Source organism: Vombatus ursinus, unplaced genomic scaffold (assembly GCF_900497805.2).
Source record: "Vombatus ursinus unplaced genomic scaffold, bare-nosed wombat genome assembly UNPS02014768.1, whole genome shotgun sequence".
NCBI classification, from domain to species: Eukaryota; Metazoa; Chordata; class Mammalia; order Diprotodontia; family Vombatidae; genus Vombatus; species Vombatus ursinus.
Genome location: NW_020954546.1, coordinates 2,493,051 through 2,500,991, shown reverse-complemented (window position 1 = coordinate 2,500,991; position 7,941 = coordinate 2,493,051).

Sequence of the window (7,941 nt, the reverse complement as noted above, 5' to 3'; positions counted from 1 at the left end):
CCACCCTCCCCTTTAATCCTATCAAATCTCACCATATTTCTCAAAACAATGGAAGGATGCAGGGGGAGGATAAGGAGGCATCATTTCCAGATAATTGGACCCCTAGGAATGATATCAGTTAATACAGTCTATTTTGCAGGATAAATAAACTTAATAGAATTTCACAAACGTTTTAGCTCTCTGCTTGTTTGCTATCAATTTCATCCTAAGGGAGCCCTTAATGCTTTCTACTCCAAAGTTCTCAGTCTGTAGAATGGGACCAAGATGAGGTGTCTGTCACTTCTAACACTGAGGGAAAATGGAGGAGGCTTGGTAAGCCTTGGAGAGATATAGGAGCTTTCCAGTGGGAAGAATGGGAAAGGTGAGAGATGGGCAGGGTGTACTGGAGTCATCTTATTTTTAGTGTGATGAGCATTTATACTTTGGAAATCAGCAAATGCTTCAAATCAGGGCTTGATTTGTTGTTTTGTTGAAAGTTTAGACTTAAGAAAGTGATAGAGAAAAAGTCAATAATGCCTAGTAAATTTAAGTGTTGAGCATGTTTTCCCCTCCCACCCATACCTCCAGACAACTCTGGAAATAGTTTACCAACATACCTCTGGAAATAGTTTTGCTCACTCTTTAACTCACATATTATATCTTTACTAAAGCTTAAAACTGCACAAAGATTTTTGGGACATCTTGTATTTATTAAGTTTCTACTATATGCTATACTATACTATAAGTGAGAGACATTGTGGATAGAGAATAGTGGACAGAGACCTGGCCCCAGAGCCAGACTTGGGTTCAAGTGCAGTCTCTGACACATATGGGTTGTATGACCCAGGGCAAGTCACTTAACCTATTTCAGTCTTTAGTCAACTCTGTAACAGCATTAGTCATGCAGTAGGCATCAGTTTGCATCGATAGATCAGGCTTCTCACTGGGAACTCCCTATACTGATGATGAAAGCACAAGTCCAGTCCCCATGCCTATGTGCCAAGCACAGTAGTATTCTAACTTCTTTTTTTTACACATGAGGACATTTAGAGCAGGAGATAGTGACTTTTGATCTAGTTCTACAGATTGGAGCAGCTTTATAAGAAATGCTGCAGGTTCCCGAGTAGCTTGACATCTTCAGCTGGAGAAAAGGAGATGCCAAAGTACTGCTTCTGGTTAACTTTAAGCATTGAGGATAAAAAACCCAAATTTTTTATTGATATATATTTAGCTTTTGACATAACAATTGCAAGGTACTGTCCAAGGTACTGGAAATAATGTACATGTGCATTTTCTTGACTCTCCTGGAAACAGGATCCTCAGAGTTTCCATGTGTGGAGACACCATCTCAGGTGCTCTGTGTATGTGCCAAAACCCTTGTCACATTATGGTGCAATAATTTAGGATCAGCCCTCCCATTTTGCAGATGAGAAAAATGAGGCCTACGGAAGTTAGGCAATATGCCCAAGGTCACATAATAAGGTAGGATTTGAGCCCAAGTATTCTGATTCTTTCCACTACACCACACTGTCCATATTGTATTACATTGATTTGCTACAACTTGTTTGGCTAGGTGGATAGACTGCTGGGCCTGAGGTCAGGAAGACCTGAGTGCAAATCCAGCCTTAGACCATGAGAAGTCACTTAACCTCTGTTTCCTCAACTACAAAATGAGGATGATAATAGCACCTGCCTCAAAAGGTTGTCATGAGGATCAGATGAAATAATTGTAAAGTGCTTAGCGTGGTACCTGGTATGTAGTAGGTGCTTAAAAGGCTTATTATTAGTGGTTTTTAAAATGATTAATCTCCCAATCCATGGGCACCTACTTTTTTTTTCCCTACAAAAAGGTTTTACTTTGAATGTTTTGACATATATGTCATTGACCTCATTGGAGTTTTATGCCCAATAGTTGAGAAGTTGGGTCAAAAAGTATAAACCATTTATTAACTTATTTCTCATAAATCTAAGTTGCTTTCTACAATAGTTTCAACCAGTTCAAAACTCTACCTAATAGCATGTCATCCCCACATTGTTGTTCCATTGTGTCTGACTCTTCATGACTCCATTTAGGGTTTTTTTTGGCAGATACTGGAGCAGTTTACCATTTCCTTCTCCAGCTCATTTTACAGGTGAGGAAACTGAAGCAAACAGGGTGAAGTGACTTGCCCCAGGTCACAAAGCTAGTAAGTGTCTGAGGCCAGATTTGAACTCAGGAAGGTGAGTCTTCCAGACTTCAGGCCCAATACTCTATCCACTGTGCCACCTAGACCTGGGTCTTATAGAGACCTCCAGAAGTCATCTAGTCCTTTCCCTTTGTCTTTGAATCATATTTACCTCTGAGGAATCCAGTCCAGTCAGAGCCTCAGTTTTCCAATCTGAGATTGCCCCATCACTAGCTTCCACCTTAAAATACTTTGTGGGTCTTCCAAATGGGAAAACAACAAACAAACAACCTTGGAAAATAGAAGGATTTCTATTTCCATTTTTCAGGCAACTCATCTAGAACAGGTTGGAAACCACTGAGAGGAAGGAGGAAGATGTTTCATTCCTGCCTGTGTGTATCCCCCTGGCTAACATTCTCAGTGGGTTCTTTTTTTTAATAAGAGTCAGGCTATGAATTTCATAAATCTCAACAGATAGAGCTGGTTTTACAGCTTAGTTTGCTTAAAAGGCACATAATTAAAATAAGTTGTAAAGATGTTGGTGTCATTTGCCAAGATAAATATTTAAAAGGGTACAGCTGTAAGGAATACGTAACAACTCAAATAAGCTCTTGGCTCTTCCTTTCCAGGACAGAAATGGCTAGGGTTTGTCTTTAGTGAGCAAGATTTTCTGCCTTTTTGTCCTTGTATCCCTTAAAGGCAAGAAAAAGTGGGAAGAATCATAGGAGACCCTTTGAGACCAGACTCAATTTTTCATTCAGTTAGACAAGCAGAGAGGAGGCAAACGAAAGAGCCATCCATCCTGGTATGGTGGAGGGAGCCCTGTATTTGGATTCAAAGGATCAAGGTGTATATCCCAATTTACTTACTCCCTGTGTGATCTTGGACTAATAGCCTCTCTGGATCTCAGTGTGTTCATCTCTAAAATGAGAGGTTTGGGCAATTCAAATAAGCTGAAGAGAATGAACACAGATCCAAAGGTAGGGGGGAAAAGTCTGTTTGGCTAGAGCACAGTAGTGGAAGGTAATGATTAAATTGTAAGTAGGGGGCAAGATTATATAGGGTCTTGAATGCCAAGGTAAAAACCATGTGGTTTATCCTGGAGGCAACAGGGAGCCACTGAAGATTATTGAGCAGGACTCTGCCATGTGCAAAGAATTTTGGGGAGCAGCTGTTCCCCAACTATTTCTCTATGTCTCTAGAGGAAGGTCTGAAAACTGGTGAGTATAGAAATTTGTGGCATAGAGCTGGGGGAAACAGGTTAGGATTAGGATTTTTCTGCTTTCAGCACCCATCTTCCCTTCCTTCCAGCTCCATCTGCTCAAGTCCTATCCATTCATCCAAATCTATACCCTGGCACAGTGCATGGCACAAAGTAGGTGTTTTTAACTGTTTGTTGAATGAAAGAATTAATGAATGACGTAGAAGGAGCAATGCCATAGAGGGACAAATGTGCATGGCTCCTTCCGTGAAGCCCAAACTTCATGGAAACCAAGGATGTTGGACTTTCCTCCATCTACCAACACTGCTTCCACTGATAAATCATTAGGAGAATCAGGGTTCTGATGTCACCATGCTTGTCCTTCATAATAGTTTATACATTGTGAGTGCTTAATTAGTATTTGTTATATTGAATCAAATCCAAAAACCACAGAAACACTCAATTATGGGTATTATTGCTTCCCCACTTCCTGACGAGGCCTGAAAGATTACTCCACCTAGCTTTAAGTTATCTGTATTCCTTAATATTTAATAGCCAATTTTCCTAAGTTTAATTAGAAACTCTCCTTTCCATCTCCCCCTACATAGATAGGATGTCATCATTGAAAGAAACCTAGTTTAAAAGATAAGCCAGATCTAGTCCTTGGCCATCAGCTTGCCTTGGGACCAAGTCATCCCACAGTCTTACTTTCATTATTTGGTCCCAACTCCTTGGGAGATGTCTGTTTTGAGGGTCAAGGATAGGAGTTGTCAGGAGGTAGAGGAAGATCTTGTGAGACTCTAAGGAAATAATGGATATGAGTATGGTGAAAAAATTAAGAGAGACACAAATAAAGAAAAAAATTACTATTATCATTTAAAAAGTATTAGCAGTTGAGCTCTAATATCCCCTGCCAAAGTCCTACCCATGACTTAGTGTAGGGTGGAGGTGACTTTGACCTTGGGCTGTCAAAGGCTACACCATTGGAGCACAAATTCTGGCAGTTCCAAGTTGGGCAAGGTTTTCAGTACGTGGGCAGTGATAGACTGCCCATCTGTTGTCCAAAGTCCAGCCTTGTTAAATTGGAGAGGCTCAGGTTTATAGAAGGTTATTCACCCCATGTTCTGCACCAACCCTGAATCAGGCTTGGAATTGTAATGAGATTAAACAGTTGTAGACCATCCAACACTTAACAAAAATGTTCACTTAACAATAGCATGGAAGGTATGCTTAGAAAGGATATAGTATTGGTCCAATTGGACACAATTCTGCACCACCACTTCCATCTCCATGATGTGGGGAGTCAGAAGGGTGTGTTGGGTCAGGATGGTATGTTGACTTGGATGATAGTAAAACATTCACCAAGTTTGATAAGGCACCAATTCCTTGTGAGCTGGGTTTTTTATACCCTGGGTGACCTGGACATTTCATCAGTGGCTTACACCCTAATCTCCTGAACCAATTAAGTCTAGAGGACAGCTTCCCCAACCTGTGTGTCAAGGACCTTAGTGGATGTTGCTCCAATACAACTTATCAAAATCTTTTTAATGGAGTGATTACAGTTAAATTAAATTCAACAAACATTTATTAAGTGCCTATTATGTGCTAGGCACTGTGTTAAGCACTGGGGGTTACAAATAAGAAAAAGAAAGACAGTCCCTTTCTTCAAGGAGCTTACAATCTAATGAAGGAAAACAGCACAGAAAAGAAAGCTGAAAAGTAGAGGGGGGCCACCAAGGAGTACCCAGAGTATCACAGACATGATGTTCATGTTACTGATTTTTTGAACCCATGTGTAAGACTTTACATTTATACTCCACTCTGCAATGGATCTGTGATCTCATTAATATAGATATTTCCTTCAGTGATGTAATTTTCAATCCACCATGCCAACCTATCCTGTATGACTCTTGTCTATGTCCTCCCATATATTCACCACAGGGAGTTTACCCAGAGTACTATTGGCCTCCCTCAAATTCTATTGACATATGAGGATACTAAAGCAGAATATGGGCTATATGTAAGTTATCACATCCTCTTGCTAAATGATCATCTATTCCAAACACATTTATTGGATGACATCCTTTATACTACTATTTCTTATTCCTCTTAAATTTTATCTTATTATATATGATCCATAATTATAATCTATTGAGATTCTGTCTTCTAATGTGTTAACTACCCCTCTTAGTTTGGTGTTGTCTGCAGACCTGATAAACAAGCCATCTTTGCTTTCATCCTAATGAGCAGTTCTACCCATTCCTCCCCAAGACAGTCCTTTGTTTTCCTGAAGCCATGAGGAATCCCTAGTGGGCAACAGAGAGGAAGCCTATGGATATTATACATCCCTCCTTCACACCCACCTTTCACTAGGATGGGTTTGGACCTTTCTGTGTAGGAGCATCACTAGAAAAGTGAGGAAGGTATATTTCTTTGTGGCCGGAAAGCTTTTTATTGCTGGAGATGGGGCTAAGAGGGATGTCAGTAAATGATAGCATTTTTTTTTTTAGGCAATTGGGGTTCAGTGACTTGCCCAGGGTCACACAGCTAGTAAGTGTCAAGTGTTTGGTCTGAGACTGGATTTGAACTCAGGTCCTCCAGACTTCCGGGCCAGTGCTCTATCCACTGCGCCACCTAGCTGCCCCTGTGATAGCACTTTTTAAAAAGTCCCAATAAAACATTTTTTTTTTTAAGTGGGAGTGGGAAATAACACCTGGAAGAATCAGTCATCTTACTAGTAAAAAATTGTCTCGGCTCTTTGTCTTTTTTGTGAGTTCCATGAGTTGGTTTGGTGATTTTACCACTCCCCTAAGTAAAATGTACTTATTGGGTACTCATTGGGCAGCTCAGTGGGTTAAATGTTTGAGTTTTGTGTCCCTAGGCAAGAGCAGTGATGGACAACCAGAAAACTAATTTAATTCTAAATTCTGTGTATCAAGACTAAATGAGTTCCCCAGAAGGTTTCTAGGCCTGGAGTCTCAAGCTCAAATTTCCCATTTGTTTTAACTTTGTTCCCCTTTAATTTATGCTACTTTTCACAGTTTTGTTAATTGGATTGCATATTTTTCTGGAGAAAGGGACAATAATATACTTTGGTAGGTGGTAAGCAGCCTGACCCGGTTTGAGGTAACTGTTTCAGGACATCATGGAACTATCCTGAATGGTTGGTTGACTTGTCTTAATCTTTAAAAGATCTCTACCTAGTAATTTCTTCCCTTCTCACATGGTACCCATTCAAATAAACACAGCTTATTGTCGAATGAATGAGTCCATATTCTGGCTGCAAGCTTAAAGCCCATGCATCTTTTACCTTATCCTATCCAAATTTATCACCCTATCCAGATCCTAGCGACCATTTTCTATTTATTTCCATAAAATATTCTCCCTTCTTTGTCAATGAATTTAGTTCCTGGCTCAGTCTTTCTCTTCACCCTAACTCCTGCCTTCATATCGGGGAACTTCAGCACATATGGTAGTGTTTCCTAACCTCCCAGTTTCTCAGACTACTCAGTTTTCATGACTTATTTCTTTGTTCTACCTCAGCTATTTAAAGGAATGGTCAGACCCTTGATCTTGCCATCACCCATAGATGTTCCACCATGATCAAGAACTCTCGAAATTCCTCTAAAGGATCATCTTCTTTATCATTTCATTTCCTCCTATGCCTTTCTTCTCCTAAACCTATTCTTCATCCTCCTCATTACCTCCAGTCTCAGGTTTTCACCCCTGTTCTTGCTACACTCAGCTGCCAAAGTCATCTTCCTAAAGCATGGCTCTGTCTTTGTCACTCAATAAATGCAAGTGATTCTCTGTTACCTCTAGGATCAAGTATAGATTCCTCTGCTTGGCATTTAAATCTCTTCATCACCCTGGCCTCTTCCTGTCTCTCCAATGTCCTTACATGGTGACTCTCCTCTCACACTATGGTATAACCATACTGACCTATTTGCTATTCTCACACACAATACTTTCTCTCCTATCTTCATGCTTGGGTATTTACTATCTACCATGCCTGGAATGCTCCTTTTTACTTCTGATTCTTAGGGTCCCTGGATTCATCCAAGACTCAGTTCAAGTTCTACCTTCTTTAGGAAAGCTTTAGGAAGCTTTCCCCAGTCTCTTCTGTTTCTAGTGTCTTCCTATTTAAGGTTACCTTATGTTTGCTTTATTTTGTGTATACTTATGTATGCAGTTTTATTTCCATGATAGAATGTGAGCTCCTTCAGAGAAGGGACTGCTTCATTTTGAAACCCTAGTGCTTAGCTCAGTGCCTAGAAATAGTATGTACTTAATAAATGATTGTTGATTGATTGATGTGCCTCAGTAGTTAGTAAGTTCCCTATTATTGGTTGTCTTTGAGCAGAGTCAATATCACCAATGCTCAGAGATGCCATACGGGGGATTCCTGTTCAGGTATGGGTTGGACTAGAACATTGGTGTCAAACTCAAAGAGAAACAGGGCCACTAATCTATACACAAGGCGTCCTGCAGGCTGCATGTTGATTTAGAAAGCCACATATTATTTATGGTCTATTGCATTTTTATTTATTTTGCTAAATATTCCCCAATTACATTTTAATCTGACTTGGGCTGCCC